At 36.7% G+C, this 23,044-nt stretch overlaps 1 protein-coding gene and 1 non-coding gene across 3 annotated transcripts in view; both read left to right on the forward strand.

Moving 5' to 3' along the window:
- Positions 1-23,044, forward strand: part of Efcab2 (EF-hand calcium binding domain 2) — a 133,097-nt gene that overhangs the window by 52,515 nt on the left and 57,538 nt on the right. The gene's annotated exons all lie outside the window — the stretch shown is intronic.
- On the forward strand, positions 20,567-20,670 carry LOC124085049 (U6 spliceosomal RNA). The gene has a single exon (XR_006849324.1). It is a non-coding gene; the product is annotated as a U6 spliceosomal RNA (small nuclear RNA).

Consider the following 23,044-nt stretch of genomic DNA (forward strand, 5'->3'; position numbering starts at 1 on the left):
AACCCAGCTCTTTTTTATTTTTTGTTTTGAGACAGGGTCTTGTGTAGGTCCTCACTAACTTTTGAGGCTGGCGTTAATCTTGTGACCCTCCTGCCTTAGCCTCCCAAGCCTCTATAAGCCCAATTTCTTTCTTTGAAAAGAAGATTTTTTTTTCTTGTTGAGAGATAGGTTATATCTTCACAGTTAAGTTCTTTTTTTTTTTTTAATTTTTTTTAGTTCTTGGTAGAACTTTATTTTATTTGTTTATATGTGGTGCTGAGAATTGAACCTAGTGCCTCACACATGCCAGGCAAGTGCACTACTGCTGAGCCCCAGCCCCAGCCACACACACAGTTAAGTTCTGAAAATAAGATGATGGTTGGGCCTAATAATAAACTCATTCTGACTGAGATAGGAAGAAGGGTTTATTAAAGATGAATAAGATTTAAGAGCATACTAGAACTTAAAACAGTCACATGCTATGAAGGGAGTAATCAGGAAAGGGGATTATATTTTAAAAAATATTTTTAATACATGTTCACATGGTTAAAAATTTAACTAAGTACAAAAAAAAGTTCTTCTAACCTCTCTTCACCAGCTACTCAGTTTCTCCTCAAAGAACCAGAAACTAAAGTAATAATTTCCAAGGATCACTTTAGAAATGTTTTATGCATTTATAAGGAAATATATATATATATATTTTTTATATACTTTTTTTTTTTGGTTATTCAGATGGTAGCATACTTTCTTATGCAACTGTTTACTTGGAGTGGAGATAACCTCTGGTGAAGCTTATTTTTACAGCTTCTTGGTAACATTTAGAGGTCTGGGATGGTTGTTGCTGTACAGTTCAAACTTAGGGTAAGTACATAAGTGACCTAAGTTTTAGTGTATTAAAGGGCATTACAAAGGGTATGAGAGCCAGGCATGGTGATGCACACCTGAAATCCCAGCAGCTCAGGAGGCTGAAGGAGGAGAATTGCAAGTTCAAAGCCAGCATCAGAAACTTAGTGAAGCCCTAAGCAACTTAGTAAGACCATGTCTCAAAATAAAAAATAAATATAAAAAGGGCTGGGGATGTGGCTCAGTGGTTGAGTGCTCCTGGGTTTAACCTGTGGTACCAAAACAAACAGACAAAGGGCATGGAGTCTCAGACACCCCAGTAAGCTATGTTCCAGGCTTTTTAGACTGGAGTTGATTAACAGATTGGTGTTGTGGCAGAAAAATAACACTTGGACTCAGTTGGTCCTGTTCAGTACACTTAATTGACTTTTTTTGATAAGAAAACAGTTTCTGATATCAAGCTCCTTGATCCATTTTGAATTAACTTTTGTGCATGGCGAGAGAAAGGGATTCAGTTTCAATTTGTTGCATATGGATTTCCAGTTTTCCCAGCACCATTTGTTGAAGATGCTATCCTTCCTCCATTGCATGCTTTTAGCCCCTTTATCAAATATAAGATAGTTGTAGTTTTGTGGATTGGTTTCTGTGTCCTCTATTCTGTACCATTGGTCCACCCGCCTGTTTTGGTACCAGTACCATGCTGTTTTTGTTACTATTGCTCTGTAGTATAGTTTGAAGTCTGGTATCGCTATACCGCCTGATTCACACTTCCTGCTTAGCATTGTTTTTGCTATTCTAGGTCTTTTATTTTTCCATATGAATTTCATGATTGCTTTCTCTATTTCTACAAGAAATGCCTTTGGGATTTTGATTGGCATTGCATTAAACCTATAGAGAACTTTTGGTAATATCGCCATTTTGATGATGTTAGTTCTGCCTATCCATGAACAGGGTATATTTTTCCATCTTCTAAGATCTTCTTCTATTTCTCTCTTTAGGGTTCTGTAGTTTTCATTGTATAAGTCTTTCACCTCTTTTGTTAGGTTGATTCCCAAGTATTTTATTTTTTTTGAAGATATTGTGAATGGAGTGGTTGTCCTCATTTCCATTTCAGAGGATTTGTCGCTGATATACAGGAATGCCTTAGATTTATGCGTGTTGATTTTATATCCTGCCACTTTGCTGAATTCATTTATTAGCTCTAATAGTTTCTTTGTAGAGCCTTTTGGGTCTGCTAGGTATAGAATCATATCATCTGCAAATAGTGATAATTTAAGTTCTTCTTTTCCTATTTTTATGCCTTTAATTTATCAAATCAGAGACACGCCGTCTGATAGAAGAAAAAGTTGGCTACGATCTACAGTCGGTGGGGTCGGGCTCCAAATTCCTCAATAGGACACCCATAGCACAAAAGTTAATAACTAGAATCAACAAATGGGACTTACTCAAACTAAAAAGTTTTTTCTCAGCTAAAGAAACAATAAGAGAGGTAAATAGAGAGCCTACATCCTGGGAACAAATCTTTACTCCTCACACTTCAGACAGAGCCCTAATATCCAGAGTATACAAAGAACTCCAAAAATTAGACAATAAGATAACTAACAACCCAATCAACAAATGGGCCAAGGACCTGAACAGACACTTCTCAGAGGAGGACATACAATCAATCAACAAGTACATGAAAAAATGCTCACCATCTCTAGCAGTCAGAGAAATGCAAATCAAAACCACCCTAAGATACCATCTCACTCCAGTAAGATTGGCAGCCATCATGAAGTCAAACAACAACAAGTGCTGGCGAGGATGTGGGGAAAAGGGTACACTTGTACATTGCTGGTGGGACTGCAAATTGGTGCAGCCAATTTGGAAAGCAGTATGGAGATTTCTTGGAAAGCTGGGAATGGAGCCACCATTTGACCCAGCTATTCCCCTTCTTGGTCTATTCCCTAAAGACCTAAAAAGAGCATGCTACAGGGACACTGCTACATCGATGTTCATAGCAGCTCAATTCACAATAGCAAGACTTTGGAACCAACCCAGATGCCCTTCAATAGACGAATGGATTAAAAAAATGTGGCATTTATACACAATGGAGTATTACTCTGCATTAAAAAATGACAAAATCATAGAATTTACAGGGAAATGGATGGCACTAGAGCAGATTATGCTAAGTGAAGCTAGCCAATCCCTAAAAAGCAAATGCCAAATGTCTCCTTTGATATAAGGAGAGTAACTAAGAACAGAGTAGGGACGAAGAGCATGAGAAGAAGATTAACATTAAACAGAGATGAGAGGTGGGAGGGAAAGGGAGAGAAAAGGGAAATTGCATGGAAATGGAAGGAGACCCTCAGGGTTATACAAAAGAACATACAAGAGGAAATGAGGGGAAAGGGAAAAATAATACAAGGGGGAGAAATGAAGGTCAATAGGGGGGGTAGAGAGAGAAGAAGGGTGGGGAGGGGAGGGGAGGGGGGATAGTAGAGGATAGGAAAGGTAGCAGAACATGACAGTCACAAGTATGGCAATATGTAAATCAATGGATGTGTAATTGATGTGATTCTGCAATCTGTATATGGGCTAAAAATGGGAGTTCATAACTCACTTGAAGCAAAGTGTGAAAGATGATATATCAAGAACTATGTAATGTTTTGAACAACCAACAATTAAAAAAAAAAAAAATATGCAAAACAAAAAAAAAAAAAAAAAAAAAAAAAAAACAGTTTCTGTATTTGATATCTTTGTAGGCCAGCCTTTGTTGATTCTGAGTTATAGGTAACTGTCTGTTGTACTCATTGTCTAGATCAAGCACAGTTTGTTGTATGGCTATAAAAATGGGAGCCAGAGGCTGAGGATTGGTGGTCTCAGGGAGTGTACTTCCTGGGGCCTCTGGGTATATAATTCCGGTGGCCTTTGGGTGTGTACCCTCTGTGGCTTCCCCGTCCCTACTTCCTATAGCCTCAAGCTATTCTCCTTAACATAGGAAATATAATATTAGATCCACTTGTAACTATAAGCCCTATTAAGTGTGGAAGATTTGAAGCAAATGCAGAACAGAGAACAGATTATGGTAGGATCTTCATTAGCTTTTAAAGGTAGAGAGGACATAAAGCAAAAATTCATTGTTGAGAGCCACAGCCGAAGGGGCCCCAGCAAACTTCCAGCTGCCAGCAAACTTCCAGCTGCCGGCTGATGATTGGCTCACAGCGGCCCCAGCAACATCTAGCTGATTGGCTCCTCTGCGGTGATGCTCATTGGGCTGTTTCCCTGCCCTTTCAGACCACGGAGCTGCTCATTGGGGGACTTTTTTGGCTCCGCCCACGTGACCCAGCCAATCGGCCTCAAGAGCAGGAGGATTGTGGGAGATGGAGAGAAGCTTGTGGGGGAGAGAGAGGCTTGTGGAAAGCCGGTGGTGGCAGTTGAGGCTCTGAGGGTTTTTCCTGAGAGGCTGTTTTGTTTGGCGTGTGTGGTTCTAAAAATAAAGTTAGTTTCTTTTGACAAGTGGCTCCTGATTGTGCCCAGCCAGACTGCGGCAATTCATTATGCGTACTCAGATGGCCTAAGGCATGTTTGGAAACCTGGCTCTCTTTCATCATTTTGTCGGTCTTGCTCTTTCAGGTTGCATGGGACCAAATAATCCTTATATTAGTGCATATTTATTCTAAGGATCTACTTGGAAAATAAGCAATACAAAGAGTAATTATTTCTTATATGGATGATAAAAAGTGAAAAACTCAATGTAGTGATACTCAAGTTCTTATACACTGAAATGACACTTGCCATGAAGGGAATATAGGTGTTCTAGTGTTTCAAGTCACTGGTAACTCCACATCAACTGTAGTTGCTTAACATGCTGATGACTCTACTCTGCCTCTTTTCCCTGTCTCCCAAATTCTTCTACTTTGCTACTGACTGATTTACACTCCACTGTGTCTCTTAGCCCTTTGTTTCTGCTTCCTCAGGGCTTCTGATGCCTTATGATTCTGCTTACTGACTTCTTTCTCCGTGTGTTATTCCTCCTTCATCTCCCTTCCATCTGTATCTCTCTCTGTATGTCCTGCTTTAAAATTCCCAAGAAGGAAGTAAGAAAAGTCTGTTGTAATCATTTGTTAATCTTCAGTAGAGAGTACCTCTGTTGAGCAGAACTCTTGTGATAGACAGCTTCATAGGTCCTTCTTGTTGAGAGATGACATATTTTGGTTAAGTAACACCTAACCCTACCCTAGGGAGCCAGATCTAACTGTATAGAACGTAACAATCTATACATCAAAAAACTATTAGAAAGGTACTGTGGATTTGGCAGGGACCATAGTGCCTATTTGACGCATACTTTCAAATCCTGCTAGGGTAGCCTATGCCTAATACTATGCCATTTCAACACAGTTTCTAAGCCAGCAGTTGGAACTTTGGCAAACTTATTGGTTTTTTATAACCCCCTCCCTGGCAGTGCTAATGACTTATGTCATGGTGCTTGTTGTGTAGAGACTGGGTGGTCTGTAGGTCTATAGGTACACTGTAATTCCCAGACTTCCTTCCAGATAGAGGGGGATTGGAGATCATGATTGAGCTAGACCATATAACTGAGTTTTTGCCAGTGGAATGTGGGTAGAGGTGTGATGTGTGCCACTTCTAGGCCTGTTACATGGAAACCTCCCATGTGCGATCCTTCAGACTTTTCCCCTTAGAGCTTGATACATACAGCAGAGTGACTCTAGAAACCTTATGCTGAAAACAGTGGAACCACAAGATGAAAGGAGCTCATCCTCTGATGATTTATTTGGAGGAAAGCCACCCACTGATCAAGAAAATCCATTTTGGATTTAATATAAGCCACTTCTATGACTCTTGTGTTAAGCCACTGGAGGCTGGAGTTTGTTATAGCAGTGATCATAATCCTCACATAATTGCATTCTTGAATTTGCTCTACAGGCACCCAAGGAACATGTTGGTGAACTCTGGCTGAAGTTAGTTAATGGAGGGCCCTTTCAGAGAGTTGCCATCACTATTTTACTATTCCTGTCAAGCATGGATAGATGAAGAATGTCTTCTGTAGGCTTTATACAGAAATCACAAGCTATGGCTATTAGATACATTTGTACAAAGTGGCATAAGAAAGTCCAGGAGTTTAAAAAAATTTCCCCCATATTTATGAAAGAGGAGGGGAGAAGGAATTTAGAGATTAGTATCTATACCACCTTGTACACTAAGCACCCATCTTCACTATAGTCAACTGTAGCAATAGAATTCAGTGTTCTATATGCTCTAAATAGAGAGGGTGACAGAAACTTCATCTATTTCATCTATATATAGCAAGGCAAGAAATTCTAAATCTGTTCTTTGCCTGGGGGAAGGTGAGAAAGACAGGACTTGTGTGGATGCTATTCAAGTGGCTGTGAAGGGAGAAGATTAGGTACTGTAGTAGTGTCTCAAGTAGCATGGGAAATCCTTATTTTTGTCTTTGAAAGAATTAGAAACATGGTATAGAGGTGCCACTGTATAATGCAGTAATGAAACCAGTCCAGAAGCCAGGCTTCAAGTGCTATAATTCAAGTAAGCTTTTGGTTAATATAAAGGCACGGATGCAATACTGGCCAGCTCCTAGCCCATAGCAGTCTTCTGTTTTGTTTTTCTTTTTGGTGGTGCTGGATATTGAACCTTAGGGCATTGTACATGCTAGTCAAGTGTTCTACCACAGAGCTACATCCCCAGCACTCATTTTCTGAGAAATCTATTCTTTCTAAAAAATACTGAGTGCATTTTGTAGTAGTTTCCAGTCTTCCACTGAGAGCTCATTTTAGGCTGTCTGTCCTTTGCTCACCCCATTCCAAGAGTTCTTATGTTTTTAAGCTTATGTTTTTGTCTCTCCAGACTTACAAACTTACTGAAGATAAATTGTATTTAATATTTGGGTTCTTTGTCTATATACAGTGCCCATAATATTAACTTAGGATAGGTAACTAGTTTTGTGAAGTTATTAGGAAATGAATGTGTAAAGGTGAACCAAAGGCCATTTGGTGAATAATATTGTTTGCTTTGCCTAATGTTCCTGGATTTTAGTATATAAACAGTACAAATCCATAAATGAAGACAAGTGGTAAGATGATTTGGATTTTTATGGGGGAAAAAAACAAAAACAAACCTGGCTGTAGGATGAGAGACTTGTTGGCATGTGATCAAGGGCAATGGGTGCACATTAGACTCACCTGGGCAGCTTTTAACACAAACTACCCATCCCTGCCTTACCGTTGCCAACATAACAAGCTGAGCAAAGGACTTGAATATGAACTTGAGGGACAAACTAAAGTAATATGAGGGCTGCCAATAGCTGGTATAATCTACTCAAAGGAATTTAATTTTAGAGGTTAGAGGAAAAGTTAGATAACTTTGTCTGTAAGATGGCCTTACAGAGCTGCTCCATAGCCCAGATAAGTCCAGAACTGCTTGCAAAAGAGCAATCTAGAGGGCTGGGTTTGTAGCTCAGTGATATAGTACTTGCCTAGTATGCACAAGGTCCTGGGTTTCATTCTGTGTACTGGAAGGGTGAGTAAGGGAGGCACAGAACTGGCACACACAGCTCTACAACCTGATAGGATCTAATGACTTTCCCAAATCCACAACCTAAAACCAGACAATGGATGTCTGCACAGGTGTAGGCATGGATAGCACAAGTGCCTGAACCACACCTTCACACTTCCCTTTTAATCACTAAGTGTTCCTTGACACACATCCTGGTATGTGTATTCTTCTGAGTTATCCTCTCCTTGAGACAGTGAACACATTTACTCTAGCCACTTAGGTTGAGCAATGAGTATAAAGAGTTGTGGATAGAAATGACTCCATTATTATTTCAAAATATCCCATCCACAAATGTCTTCCATATTAATAAAACAACAAGATAACAAAAAACTTCTACCCACCCACTAAAGCTCACAGCTAAATGCCCTTTCATTGTCTTTCTCATCATGACTAAGCATCTCAAAAAGGAGTTTGTTCTTACTGACAACCTTCAGCCTGTTCCTTTTTGAACATGCAATTTGTGACTTGACCTCTATTTTCCTGTCCAAGCTTATTTTTTTTTTGAGGTTGTTCCTTATCTTATTTTCTGTGATATTTCTTTTTGTTTTCATCCAACATCTCTGATTCCTCCTTTTCAGCCTCCTTTTTGGGGACAATTATTTCTCTGTTTGGCCTGTTAAGTTTGCTAAGTCAAACCTCTCTCACTCTCTCTCTCTCTCTTTTTAATATTTATTTTTTAGTTTTCGGCGGACACAACATCTTTATTTTATTTTTATGTGGTGCTGAGGATGGAACCCAGCGCCACCCGCATGCCAGGCGAGCGTGCTACCGCTTGAGCCACATCCCCAGCCCTCTTTCTCTCTTTTAATTTTATACCCTGTTCTGGGATATCTCTCTTATCTATACCCAAATCTGGACCTCAATGCAGAAAATGTTTTTAAAAGTCTATTAAATAAACAACTCCTAGGTCAAAGTTGAAATCTTGGGACAATTAAATTGAAACCTTCTAGAAAATAACAATATTGGAAATAAGGTTTGAAAATGGAAATGACATCAGAATCTATGAGATACAACCAAATTAAGATTCATTTAATACCTATGAAAGCATAAAGAAATAAACAAAAATTAATAGACTATCCAACTCAAAATGCTAGGGGAAAAGGATAAATTGAAAGAAAGCAGAAGAGAGAAATTAGTGAAGATAAGTATGGGATTAATGGGGCTGGAAAACAGGCAAATGGTAGACACTCCTAAATAAAATGAAAAGTTGGTTTTGTTTTGTTGCTGGAGATTGAACCCAGGGCCTTGCCCCATGCCAAGCATATGTTCTACTCCTGAGCTATACCCCAGCCCTATATGGATGTGTGTGTGTGTACAAATATGTATTTATATAGTTTTGTTTTTTGGAGAAAGCACAAGTGGCTTGCAGAAATAATCATCAAAACAGGAAAATTTAAAATGTAAGGCAAGTTGTTTGTGCAATTCTGTGTAGGCAAATTGAAAAATCTAGTTGAAATAGGCAACTTTCTAGTAAAATATAATTTGTCAAAACTGATTCCTAGTCAGTGTACATGGAATGGAAGATTTAATATTGTTAAGATGGCAGTAATCCCCCAAATAGAAGAACAGATTCAATGAAGAACCTGTGAAAATCCCAGATGCCAGCTGGGTGCTGTGGCACATGTCTATAATCCCAGTGGTTAGAGAGGCTAAGGCAGGAGGATTGCAAGTTCAAAGTCAGCCTTAGTGAGACCCCATCAAAATATAAAAAGGGCTGGGGTTGTGGTTTAGTGGTTAAGTGTCCCTGGGGTTCAATTCCTAGTATCAAAAACAAACAAACAATAACAAAAGCAACCCAGATTATTGTTATCATTATTATTATTTTTTAGTGCTGGAGATAGAATCCAGGAATTTGTTGATGCTAGACATATTTTCCACTCTTGAACTATCCCTTGGATCCCTTCCTCTTTTTTTTTTTTCCAATCCAGAAACTGATAAACTGACTCTAAAATTCATATTGAATTGCAAGAATCTTGGAATAGGCAAAACAAACTTGAAAAAAAGAGAGCAAAGTTGGACTCATTCCCAATTTCAAAATTTACTTCGGAGTTACATTAATCGAGGCTGTGTGAAACTTGCATAATGATATAAAGCTAGACTTGTAGATCAATGGAGAAGAATTGGGAGTCTAGAAATAGACTCTTCATGTTTATGTTCAATTGATGTTCCACTAAGGTGGTCACACAATTCAATAAAATTGAAAAGAATAGTTTTTTCAACAAATTGTGCTGGGATGCTGGTTATCCACATGCAAGTGAGTGAAGTTGGAGACCTATCACATTCCATGTATCAAAATTAATTCAAAATAGATAAAAGAACAACATAGGGAGCTAAAACTATAGGATTCTTAGAAGAAAACATGTGAAAATCTTTGTGACTTTGGATTAGGCAGTGGTTCCTTATATATAAACCTGAAAACACAAGCAAACCAAGGGCGGTGGGGAGATAAATTGGATTTCACCAAAATTAAAAGCTTTTGTGTTTCAAAGGACATTATCAAGAAAGTAAAAAGACTAGCCACAGAGTTGAAGAAAATATCTGCAAATCATGTGCCTGATAAGGGTTCAGTATTCAAAGTATATAAGAATTTTTCCAACTCAACAAATGAAAAAAATAACCCAGTTAAAAAGTGGGCAAAAAGAATAGACATGCCTCTAAAGAAGATATTTAATGGCTGAAAAGCACATGAAAACACACTTAAAATCATTAGTCATTAGGGAAATGCAAATCAAAACCACAATAGATACTACTTCAGATTCACTAGCCTACTTCAGATTCACTAGTTTATTATTTATTTATTTTTATTTTTATTATTTCTTTTAAATATATTTTTTAGTTGTTGATGGACCTTTATTTTATTGATTTATTTAAATGTGGCGCTGAGAATTGAACCCAGTGCCTCACACATGATAGTCAAGGACTCTACCACTGAGCCACAACCCCAGCCCTTATTATTTCTTTCTTAACTTTTTTTTTTTTTTTTTGGTTTTGATACTAGGGATTGAACTCAGGGGCACTTGACCACTGAGCCACATCTCCAGCCCTACTTTGTATTTTTTAGTATTTATTTAGTTGTAGATGAACTCACAGTATCTATTTATTTTTATGTGGTGCTAAGGATCTAACCCGGTGCCTCATACATGTGAGGCAAGCACTTTACCACTGAGCTATAGCCCCAGCCCTGCCTACTTTGTATTTTGTTTAGAGACAGGGTCTCACTGAGTTGCTTAGTGCCTCGCAGGTTGCTGAGGCTGACTCTGAACTCTCAATCCTCCTCCCTCAGCCTCCTGAGCTGCTGGGATTACAGGCATGCACCACTGCACCCAGCTATTTCTTCCTTCTTTCCTTTCCTCCCCTTCCCCTTCCCCTTCCCCTCCCCTCCCCCTTCCCCTCCCCCTTCCCCTTCCCCTTCCCCTTCCCCTCCCCTCCCCCTCCCCCTCCCCCTTCCCCTCCCCTCCCCCTCCCCCTCCCCCTTCCCCTTCCCTCCCCCCCCCCCTCTCCCTTCCCTCCCCCCCCCCCACCCCCTCCCCTTCCCCTCCCCTCCCCTCCCCTTCCCTTCCCTTCTTCAATCAGTGTGATTGAAACCAGGCCATTACACATACTAGGTAATGCTCTGCTATTTGAGGATATTAACTGGTAATACTCTCCAGTTCCAATGATGATTATAATTTAAAAAGTGAAAAACAACAAATGTTGTTGAGGATGTGGAGAAATTCGACCTCTCATACTTTTGTTAAGAATATAAAATAATGCAGCCACTTTAGAAAAAAGTTTGGTAGTTCTTCATATAATTGAACGAAGAGTTATCATTATGATCTAGCATTTTCATTCTTAAGTGTATAACCAAGAGAAATTAAAAAATATATTTAAAAACCTCTTGTACAGGGCTGGAGTTGTGGCTCAGTGGAAGAGCACTTGCCTAGCATGTGTGAGGTACTGGGTTTGATCCTCAGCCCCGCATAAAAATAAGCAAATAAAATAAAGGTATTGTTTCCATCTACAATTTAAAAATTTTAAAAACACCTTGTACATGAATGCTCATAGCAGCATTAGTTGTAATAGCCAAAAAAGTGAAGCAAATCAAATGTCAGCTAATTGGTAAACAAAATGTTATATTCATATAATGGAATATTATTCAGCCACAAAAGGAAGTTCTGATAAATGCTACAATATGGATGATCTTAAAAACATTATGTAAAGTGAACGAAGCTAGACATAAAATACCACATGCTTTATGAGGACATTTATATTAAATATCCAGAATAGGCATATCTATGGAGACAGAAAATAGATTGGTGGTAAAGGGAGAGAGAAATGGGAAGTGATTACTAACAGGTATGAGACTTCTTTATGGGATGATAAATGTGTTCTAGAATTAGATAGTGGTGATTGTTATATAACCTTATGGATATGCAAAAACCCCACTAAATTAAGCACTTAAAATTAAGTTGACAAAAAAGCAAAATATACTAATCTCAGTAAAAATAGAACATCTAGACACATTAAATTTCCTAAAATCAATAGGCAAATTTTCAAAGAGCTCTCTCACCAAAAATCTTAAATCTAGACTGTTTCATAGGAGAATTCTATTAAATTTAAAAGATATTTAATACTAACGGTACTTAATCTCTTTCAGAAAAAAAGAAAACTTCTAAATTATTTTTGTTAAGTGAGAGTATAATGTTGATAATCAATAAAGATTGCATAAAAACCTCTATAGAACAATTTTAACTATTAATACTTATATAACAATTGTAGATAAAATATTAGAACAAAATACAGTAGCACATTAAGCAAACTGGAGTTTATTCCAGGAATGTAAAAATAGTTTTATGTTTGAAAATTTGTTCATATAATTTATATTAATAGATGTGACAAAAAAATCACAGGATCATCTTTATACAGTCTTATAAAGCCTCTTTTTATGCTAAGAGACTTGACAGAATTCAACACACATTCATAATTTTATTTATTTATTTTTTATTTTTTAATTTTTAAATTAGAACCCTTTATTGAGAATAAGGCAAACAATGAGTTGACTAATAAGAGTCCAAGGAGGCTGAGGAAACCAAAATGAAGAGCAGAGAGTCAAAGACATTTTAAATTATTGTTGATCACATTCACAATTTTAAAGATTCAATCAAGTAGAGACTGAGGAAATTTACTTCCTTAGCATGAAATATGTATGTCAGTCTGAAATCCAGTTTCTTGCTTAATAAGGAGGCATAAGCAGCATTTCTGTTAAAATTAGGAATAAGATAAGGATATCTATATTTGCCATTGTTATTTAGTATTAAGAAGAGGCATTAACCAACACAATAAGACAAGTGATAACATAGACATAGATATTGGATATGAAATGGTAAAAGTTAGAAAAGGTAGAAGAAAGAACAACTATCTGTATTATCAGATGTATGATTATATATTTAGAAAACTCAAGAGAGTCAATGGAAGAACTCCTTCACAGAAAAAGAAAATTTAGTAAAGTAGTAGATAATAAAATTAATATACAGAAATGAGATGCCTTCAGTTATGCAAAGAGTTCCCAATTAGATGATGTAATAGAAGATAAGACCCATTTATAACAGCAACAAAAAAAGCTAAAGTTTATAGGCAAAAATGTAAAAAAAATATATAAATGCTATTTTAGGAAGCTCTGAAACATTAAAAATAGACTTGAACAAACGGAAAGAAACCATATTTTTTTTTTAGATAAGAAGACTTGAATAATAAAGATGTCAAGTACTCCTAAATTAACTTATAAACTTAACACAAATTCAATTAAAATACCAATGTATCTTTTCTGGAACTTGAATTTTAATGTTCATATGAAAAAGCATATAGGCAAGAATAGCCAAGAAAACTGATAAAGAGGAGCAAGAGGATGAGTTTAGCTTCATTTGATAGTAAAACATATAAATCCTCTATGGTTAAAAGAGTGTGGCGTTAACAGATCAGTGAAATAGAATTAAAAATCAGAAATAGCCTCAAATTTATATGGAAAGTTATTATAGGATATAGGTGGCATCACCAGGAAGTGGGGAAAGGATAGATTTAACTGGATAGTTATTTGGAAAAATACAAAATTGGATCTGAACTTCAAGTTGCATGCCAAGATTAAGTTTTATGTGCATTAGATATCTAGATGTAAAACAACATCTTAAAAGTGTTAAAAAATATATGAGTGAATTCTTTTATAAAATTTGAGTAGGGAACATGTGTATTGGTTTCAAAATCCAAAAAGAAAAACATCGTTAAAATCAGCCATGTAAAAAAATTTCAAACCCTGTCCCCAAAACTGCATTAAAAAAAAAAATCAAGAGATAAATGACAACTTGAGAAAAATCTTAAATTGCTAGTGGTCCGTATTCCTAAATATATAAAAGTGGCAACTCTTTTAAAAATATCAGGTTATCCAGACATCTCCATTACTGGATCACAGAGAAAAAAGTTAGTATACCTTTATGTTGGTTCATTTGTTTGGTACTGAGGATTGAACTCAGCCTCACACATGCTAGCAAATGCTCTCCCACTCAATTACATTCCCAGCCCTAAAATGCCATTTATTTATTTATTTATTAAAATATTTTTTCCTTTAGTTGTAGTTGGACACAATATCTTTGTTTCCTTCATCTGCTTTTATGTAGTGCTGAGGATTGAACCCACACACATGCTAGCTAGGCATGTGCTCTACCACTGAGCCACAACCTCAGCTCAATGCCATTGTAAAATTCATTTTTTTCAGTGCTTTTAAACACATTTTATTTTGAAATAATTTTAGAGTTACAGAAATTCAAAATATTGTACTTAGAGTCCTTGTATATACTTTACCCAGCTTTCCCTGAGTACAATTATCAAAACCAAGAAGTTAGCATTGGGTTGATATCATGAACTGGACTATAGGTCTTGTTGGACTTTCACTTTTTAAACTAATATATCTTCTCTTCCGGGATCCAATGCAAATTCCTGTGTTACATTTAGTTATTTCTTTTATTCTCCAAACTGAAAGTTTCTCATTCTTTTTGTCCTTCATGACTTGATATTTTTGAAAAGTCTTCCTCAGTTATTTTTTAGTGTGTCCCTTGGTATCTCATTATTAGATTGAGATAATGTATTTTGGGGAAGAATACCACAAGAGAGTGTTTGTACCCTTCTCAGGAAGTACTGTGAAGAGCATATATAATATTGGTATGTCTTAATACTGATTTTTAACTTTGATCATTTGGTGAGGTAGTGTCTGTGTGAAGTTCCTCCACTAAGTATTTTTTGGTACCAGAGATTGAACCCAGGGTGCTTAACCACCAAGCCACATCCCCAACCCTTTTTTATATTTTATTAAAGACAGGGTCTCATTGAGTTGCTCAGGGCCTCACTAAGTTGCTGAGGCTGTCTTTGAACTAGTCATCCTCCTGCCTCTCAGGCTCTCAAGTCGCTGGGATTACAGGCGTGTACCACCGTGCCTGGCCTCCACTATAAGTTTTTAATTTATGAAATTACTAAAATTTCTTGGGGGAGATAACTTTGAGACTAGATACAAATAACTATCCTGTTTGCCCACAAGTTCATTTTCTGTTGGTCCATCTTGTCTGTGACAAGTACTACTGTTGTGTTGCCAAATGGTGTTTCAAGTATTATTTTCAAAAGGAAACTTTAAGACAGTGGAATTGTTTTGTTTTGTTTGGACAGTGTTGAATTTGGGATTATTGAGGCCTTTTGCCACATATGTGGTTTAGCCAATTAATTCAGTAAGCATTGATTAAACCCATGTTATGACCAAAGCATCTCTGAAACATGCAAAAAGCATAGTGGTCTAGACTGTTTGAATCTCTTTCTGTGCTGCTACTTTAACCTCACACTAACCACCATGATTTGATCTAAGAAGATGATATTGCAAAAAAACGCTGAGGGACAGAATCTTAAGAGTGAGAGGACAGAGACCAATACTGATTTTCTCTACACTTGCTATGTTACTAGTGGGGTAAGTCAAACAACTTCTCTAAGGAAACAACTAGTTTCCTTATTGTTCAAAATAGGGAGTATAATATAGATTGATGTGAGAATTGAATGAAGTTATATGAAAGTGCTTTTCAGTTGAAAGGTATTATTCCATCTGTAAAATATTTAACAATGTCATTTGTTATTCAATAAATATTATTTTTACATTGAAAATATGTTTTATTTATTTATTTATTTTTGTGTCAGGGCTTGAACTCAGGGGCACTTGACCATTGAGTCACATCCCCAGCCCTATTTTGTATTTTATTTGGAGACAGGGTCTCACTGAGTTGCTTAGTACCTCACTTTTGCTGAGGCTGAATTTGAACTTGTGATCCTCCTGCCTCAGCCTCCTAAGTCACTGGGATTATAGGCATACTCCACTGTTCCTGACTCCTGTTTTTATTTTTAAATGACAGAGTAATTGTACATATTTATGGGGTACAGTGTAACATTTCGGTACATGTATACAGCATGTAATGATAAGATCTGGGTAATTGGTACATCCAACCCCTCTGAAATTTACCATTTATTTAAAATGATAAACATTCAAAATCCTCTCTGCTAGTTTTTTGAATTATTCTGTCGTTGTCAACCATAGTTATCAGAAGTTATTCCTTCTATCCAACTGCACCCCTGTACCAGTTCCTCTCTCCACCCCCTACTCTTTCACACCCTTCCAATGTGGTAAGCGCTATTCTCTCCTAAAAATGTTTTTTGAGTTCCTATTATGTGTGAGCTCCTTCTTAAGTGTAGGAATACTGCATTGATAGATACAGAAAAGGCCTCTATCTATGCTCATGGAACTTAATGTTTTAGAGAAAAGATAGAGAAAAGAGATGGGTACTATTCAAGTAAACAAGTACTAAGTAAATATAATTTCAGATAGTAATAAGTGTTATAAAACAAAACAGGATGAGGTAATAAAAATATTTTATATTATAAAGATAAAATAGGAGGGTACATTAGAGAATAAGGGATGGTTAGGCAGATGGAATAGGTTAGGTGTTCTCATCAGGGAAGCTTCTCTGGAGGTAACTTTTGAGTTAAGATCTTTAATATTAGAAGGAACCAGGGGATGTAGCTCAGTGGCCTTGGGCTTGATCCCCAGTAACCCTACTCCTACCCAAAAGCGGATTGATTTGAATGACTGGGGGTGTAGCTCAGTTATGTGAAGAATTGAGGGAGAGTTAATATAAAAATCCCATGAAGGGGAAGCAGTTTAGAATGTTAGAGAAAAGCAAAGAGGGGAGTGTAGTCGCTATGTAGTTAGTAATATAATACCAAATTAAAAATGTTGACAGGGCCATATGTAGAGCCTTATAGATCATGGAAAGGAGTTTATATCAGTGAGATGATCAGCCATTGGAGAGTTTTAAGTAGGGGAGTTACATGCTGTGATGCTTATTTTAGAAAATTGTTTTGGTTGCTGTGAGGAGAATGAATTGAGGTAGTTGTTTACTGCAGAAACAGAATAACATTGTGAGGGTTATTGGCAGTGGTCTAGGCAATAGACCTATCTCAAAATAAAAAATAAAAATAAAGGGTTGGGGATGTAGCCCAGTAGTAGAGTGCACCTGAGTTCAATCTCCAGTATTGTAGAATACTAATGATTGTACATATTTATGGGGTACAGTGTGATAACTTGGTAGATGTATTATTGATCAAATCAGAATGATTAACATTTCCATCTTGTTAACCATTTATCTTTTCTTTGTGCTTGGAGGCTTCAAACTCTTTTCTTCTAGATCTTCATAAAATATATAACAGGTTGTTACAAACAATAGTCACCCTACTGTGTTGTAAAACATTAGAACTTATTCCTCTTATGAAACTGTATTTGGTACCTGATAACCAATTTTCCTCTATCGCCCTTCCCTTCCCTTCTCTTCCCATCCTTTAGCAATTACTATTATAACTCTCTTCTTCTGTAAGATATACATATATCTATATCTATCTATCTATATCTATATCTATATCTATCTATCTATCTGTCTATCTATCTATCTATCTATCTATATATCATCTCCATATAAACGTCTCCATTTCTTTTCTTTCTTTTTGGCCTGGCTTATTTCATTTAACATAATGTCCTTCAGTTTCATCCGTTTTGCTGCAAATGACAGGATTTTATCCTTTTGTATCACTAAATAACACTCCATTGTGCACATTTTCTTTTATCCATTCATCTGCTATTGGAGACAACTCAGTTGATTCCACATGTTGGCTATTGTAAATAGTGCTGCAATAAACATGGGTGTGCAGGTATCTCTTTTATATGCTGATTTCACTTCCCTTTGAATATATTCCCACAAGTGGGATAGTTGGATCACATAGTAGTTCTATTTTTAGTTTTTAAAGGAACTACTGTTCTCTGTAATGGTTGTACTAATTTACATTCCCATCACTAGCATATAAAAGACCCCTGTCCCCCAGTCTTCAGCATTTGTTATTTTTGCTTTTTTGATAGAAGTCATTCTGTCTGGAGTGAATTGGTGTATCTCATTGTTGTTTTGATTTGCATTTCCTAATGAGTAGTGTGATAGTGAACATTTTTTCATATACTTGTAGGACATTCGTGTATCTTGTTTTTAGAAATGTCCGTCAGATCATTTAACCATTTTAAAAACCATTTTTTCCTTATTGTTGAGTTCATCATATTTTCTAGCTGTTAATCCCTAGTAAGATATATAAAGTTGGCAGATATTTTCTCCTAGCCTGATGGTTTTCTCTTCACTCTGTTGGTTTTTTTCCTTCACTGTGCAGAAACTTCTTAGTTTGATGTAATTTGTTTGTCTGTTACTGCTTTTGTTGGCTGTGCTTTTGGGGTCTTGTTTTTTAAAAAAATTCATTGCCTATATTGCTGTCTTGAAGTGTTTGCCCTTGGGTTATTAATATACATATATATATTGTAGTCATAGATAGACACCATGCCTTTATTTTATTTGCTTGTTTTTTTGTGTGGTGCAAATGGATCGAACTCAGTGCCTCACACATGCTAGGCAAATGCTCTGCCACTGAACTACAGCCCCAGCCCCTGGTGTGTTTTGAAGTCTTGATTCCCAGGACCTCAGAATGTAACTTTAATTGGAGATAAAGTCTTTAAGAGGCAATTAAGTTTAAAATGATGCTGTTAAGGTAGATCCCAATCCAATCTGACTGGTTCTTTATATATAAGAAGAGGGAGTTTGGATACATAGACACTAAGGATGGTGATGTGCAGAGGAATGATCATGTGAGGACACAGAGAAAGCAGTGCCCTCTCAAGTTAAGCAGAGAGGCCTTCAAAAAAAAAAAAAAAAAACCAAAGCTGCTGACACCTTGATTTCAGACTTCCAGTCATCAGAATTATGAGAAAACAAATTGCTTTTGTTTAAACCATTCAGTGTGTGTGATTTTGTTATGGCAGTCCAAGCAAACAAATACAGTTATGAAAATAATGGTGATGGTGGTGATTTCTTCATAGCATATGTTACTGCCTAAAGTTAGCTCATATTTTTTTATGTTCATGCTTTTTCCCACCTAATTGTAAGTTTCATGGTTAGAGCAAGGACCTTGTCTTTTTCTTTCTTTCTTTCTTTTTTTTTTTAATATTTTTAGTTACAGATGGACAGAATACCTTTATTTTATTTATTTATATGTGGTTCTGAGATTGAACCCAGAGTTTCACACATGCTAGGCAAGCACTCTACCACTCTACCACAATCCCAGCCCAGTTTGGGACCTTATCTTTCTAGTGTATCATGGTAATCATAATGTGTAGGGAAGTGCCTGAGCCATAGTAGGTTTAAAAGTAGTTATGCCATTAAATTATTTATTGTTTTACTCTGCAATTCCTAGTATTTTACTTTTTTTTTTATGATGCATGGGAGTTCCTGAGTTCTGTGTTTGAGGACTATGGACTATAGCACATAGGCGTATATAAGAAATAGCATTGCAGTAAGTTAGAAACAAAAGACTTTGGGGAAATACACACACACACACACACACACACGTATTTATTTTTTAATGATCTTCACTTGATTTGAGGTTCCTTGGAAAAAAAGACCTTTTATGAATAGAATAGTTCTGCTGAATAGATTTTGCCATATTTTAGCTTCATTTCATTATTTGGTTTCAAAATAAGGTTGATCTATGAAAAATGCTTCAAAGAAAATAAGTGCAAGGTCTTTTTGTTGTTGTTGTTCTCTACTGTAAATACTACTCATCATATAGTGTAGAGCTCCGTAAATATTTGTTAAATGAATGAAAATCATTTTCAAATTCTGCTTTGTTCCTGGAAATTGAATTGTTTAAATATTCTTTCATACTTAGCATGATATATCAGCTAGTTCATAGAAATAAAATGTTTTGCCTATTCTTTTGCCCCTTAGGATTGCATCAGATGTCCTGAATCAGGTCTTTGCTTCCGGATGTTTTTGACCTTAGACCGCCCTTAACTGAACACTCACAGTCTAGCTTCATGGCACTGGCTCCACCTTGTGTCAAGAACGTGATACTACTACACCCTTGAATGCCTGTAAAAAAACCAGCTTTCACTAGGTCAAACATTTTAAGTGATCCAAATGCTGTGTTTTAGGTGATCCAGATTAAGTGATGATGCCACTTCTGGGCCATTAATGTGACTCATTTGTTTTGAAATAATTTTACTTTTATGTTTACTACTCTCTGTGTGGTGCAAGTGCATAAACATATACTTAATTATAAAGGCTTTTGGTGTTAATTTGTACCTCTTATCAGTTTATGGCATCTCCATACTTTGCCAAAGACAAATAGTACCCATCTGCATATTTAAAAACCTTTGAAAACAATAAAAATCTTTGTATGAGACAGTCATTTTCTCCATAAACCCTATCAAAATCGACATGTTGGTAATTTATTTAAAATCCTATAAAATTGATTTAAAAAGGAGGAAGATAATATTTTAAAGCCCCCCCCCCCGCCAAAAAAAGAGTTGTATTTAATTTCTGTTTTGTATCTATGGTAGAATATTAACTTGTATAGAGGCGGGGGTGTGGGGGAGAGTGTCAGGAGTGTGCTGGAGGCAAATCATGCTGACTTGTACCAATCATAAGAACTGAGTGCTAAATTTTCAGGAATTCTCCAAGCCATTGTTAAAAATTAGTTTATGTTTTTCAAGTTATAAAAACTTAATTAAAATGTATTAAAAACAAGGGTGCTCACTTTGGTAGCACTTATACTAAAATTGGAATAACATGGAGATTAGCATGTCCCCTATACAGTGATTACACACTAACTCATGAAGTGCCCCGTATTTTTTTCAGGTTATTCTGGATAAAATGTAAAATAAATGTTTTTGTTAAGAATGAAAAAACCCAAAGTTTATAAAAACTCAAAATTTACCATTTCCCAATTACCTTACTACAGTTTACTCTTATTTATGCAGTTGAGGTCATGTATGTCTGGTGTATGCTTGGTGAACATACTTTACAGTGGAATGCTACTTATGCATTTCTCCCAGATGCCACCTTGAGTGACTTTCAAGTTGATGGTCAATAGCTTGGAACTGGGTATGGTGGGCATATTTACATGGTTCAAATCAACACTGTTCAAATCAATGCCACAAGTCAGGACTGTTTTCTTGTGAGGAGCCAGTCAATGACCAGCAGGCTACTGCCTGCAGATGAGTTTATTTATACCATTTCTCTCTACTTTCTTCCAAAAGCCTGACAAAAAAGAAGGAATTATTAAACTTGAAAAAAAAATTTAATTTTATTTTATTACACTGGCTTCACTTTTTAAAGAAGTTGTTTTAAAAGGTTACATTAGGAATTTTTAAATACTTTAATAATAATAAAATCATTTAAAAAGCTTATTTTAAAATAATTTGCAATAAATTCACTCGATTCAAAATCTCATTAAGTAAAATAGATAAATCAACTGCAATATTATATATGACTATGAATTGCTTTTTTATTTTTGCTTCACTTTTTTTTTTTTTTTGGTACCAGGAACTGAACTCAGTGGCACTTAACCAGTGAGCCACATCCCCAGCCTTTTTATGTATGTTTATTTTTAGAGACAGGGTCTCACTGACTTGCTTAGGGGCCTTGCTAAGTCGCTGAAGCTGGCTTTGAACTTGTAATCCTCCTGCCTCAGCCTTCCCAGCTGCTGGGATTTCAGGCATGTGCCACTGAACCCGGCTTTTGCTTTGTTTTCTAGTTATTCTCAATTATCTTTTTTTTTTCCCTTCTTATGAACTTTTTTCTTTTTCGTTTTCTCTTTCTTTCTTTTGCTGGAGATTGAACCCAGGGTCTTGTGCATACTAGGCAGGCTTTCTGCCACTGGCTATACATACCCTTAGCCCCTGAACTTCTTTCTTTACTTTCATCATTAAGCATTGACATTTCTTGTCCCTGTCTCCTGAAACTATATTTTTATCTCTTTCAACATTTTCCCTTCCAGTTTTCTCTCTTTGCAAACCTCTAACTCTTTTTCATAACTAGTGGCCTGAACTTCTTCTGGCTGCTGTTCTTTATTGCCTTTCTCTTTTTTCCTTAGCTCACCTCTGGGAGTCTTACTACTCCTAAGGCTGAGCTGTGAACCCTAATTCCCTCTACAGTGGCCAGCATCCCAGCTCACCCAGATACCATTTGGAGTATCATCTGGAGTTTTTCAGGGCCTACCTGGTCCCTTAGGCTGCTTTTCCATGTTCTTGGCACCAGAATTATGATGTAAGAGTGGCTCAGAGGATCATTCGTTCTTCCTTGCCTCTAGCCTTATATTTCAGTTCATGGGAGAACAAACAAGGGAAGCTCTGAGTCATCTTTGCTTCTGCTATAATTGCCCTTTACTCTCATCTCAAGGACTCAGGAACTTAGGAGTTCCATTGCTGGGGATGGAACCCAGAGCCTTGAAAACACCAAGCAGATACTCTACCAATGAACTTCACCCTAGCTCTTTGGAGGATTCTTGAAATAAATTCATTGCACTTTATTGTATCTGAAGAAACAGATGTTCAAGAATAAGGGACTTCTTAGTGTTTAAACATTACCTCCTTGCCCCTACTTCATTTGCCCTTATATTTTTTTCTTCTCAGTCTCCCTCTACCCTGCTTTTACTGAGTAATCAACTGGTTGCCTCTAAAGGTACTTGCCTGGTGAGCTGCCTTCTAGGCTAGAGGTCAGTCTGACCGGTTCAGCTAGGAACTGCTGCTCATCCTCAGAAAGCTTGGCATTTCTGCTTCTGATGACTTGAACCCCATGTTCCATAAAAGCCAAACATAAAACCAGCTCTTATCATATAGCATCAGGTAACAGTTCACATTACTGCCTCTATCAGTGGCTCCTTCTTTTCTATGCACTTTTATCTCCAAGGCATGGTAGACTAGTATCCAGCCTGATCTCAACTTTTACTTCATTATAAGTATTTTAGATACTTTAGAGATGGGCCTAGTAGGAGGAAGTTAGGTCACTGGGGGCATGTCCTAGAAGGGATATTGGGGTCCTGGCTCATTATTTTTATTTTTTTGCTTCTTAGCCACCATGATGTGAACAGACCTCCTCCACAGTTTGCTCCTGGTTGGCCTTTTGGTTTCGGGCTATAGACTGAAACCTCTGAAACTCTGAGTCAAAATAAACCTTTCCTATTTTTAAATTGATTAACTTGGATATTTTATTACAGTTACAGAAAG

Source organism: Marmota monax, unplaced genomic scaffold (assembly GCF_021218885.2).
Source record: "Marmota monax isolate L192 unplaced genomic scaffold, Marmota_monax_Labrador192_F-V1.1 WCK01_AAM20220418_F8-fsc00090, whole genome shotgun sequence".
In the NCBI taxonomy this organism is placed as follows: domain Eukaryota; kingdom Metazoa; phylum Chordata; class Mammalia; order Rodentia; family Sciuridae; genus Marmota; species Marmota monax.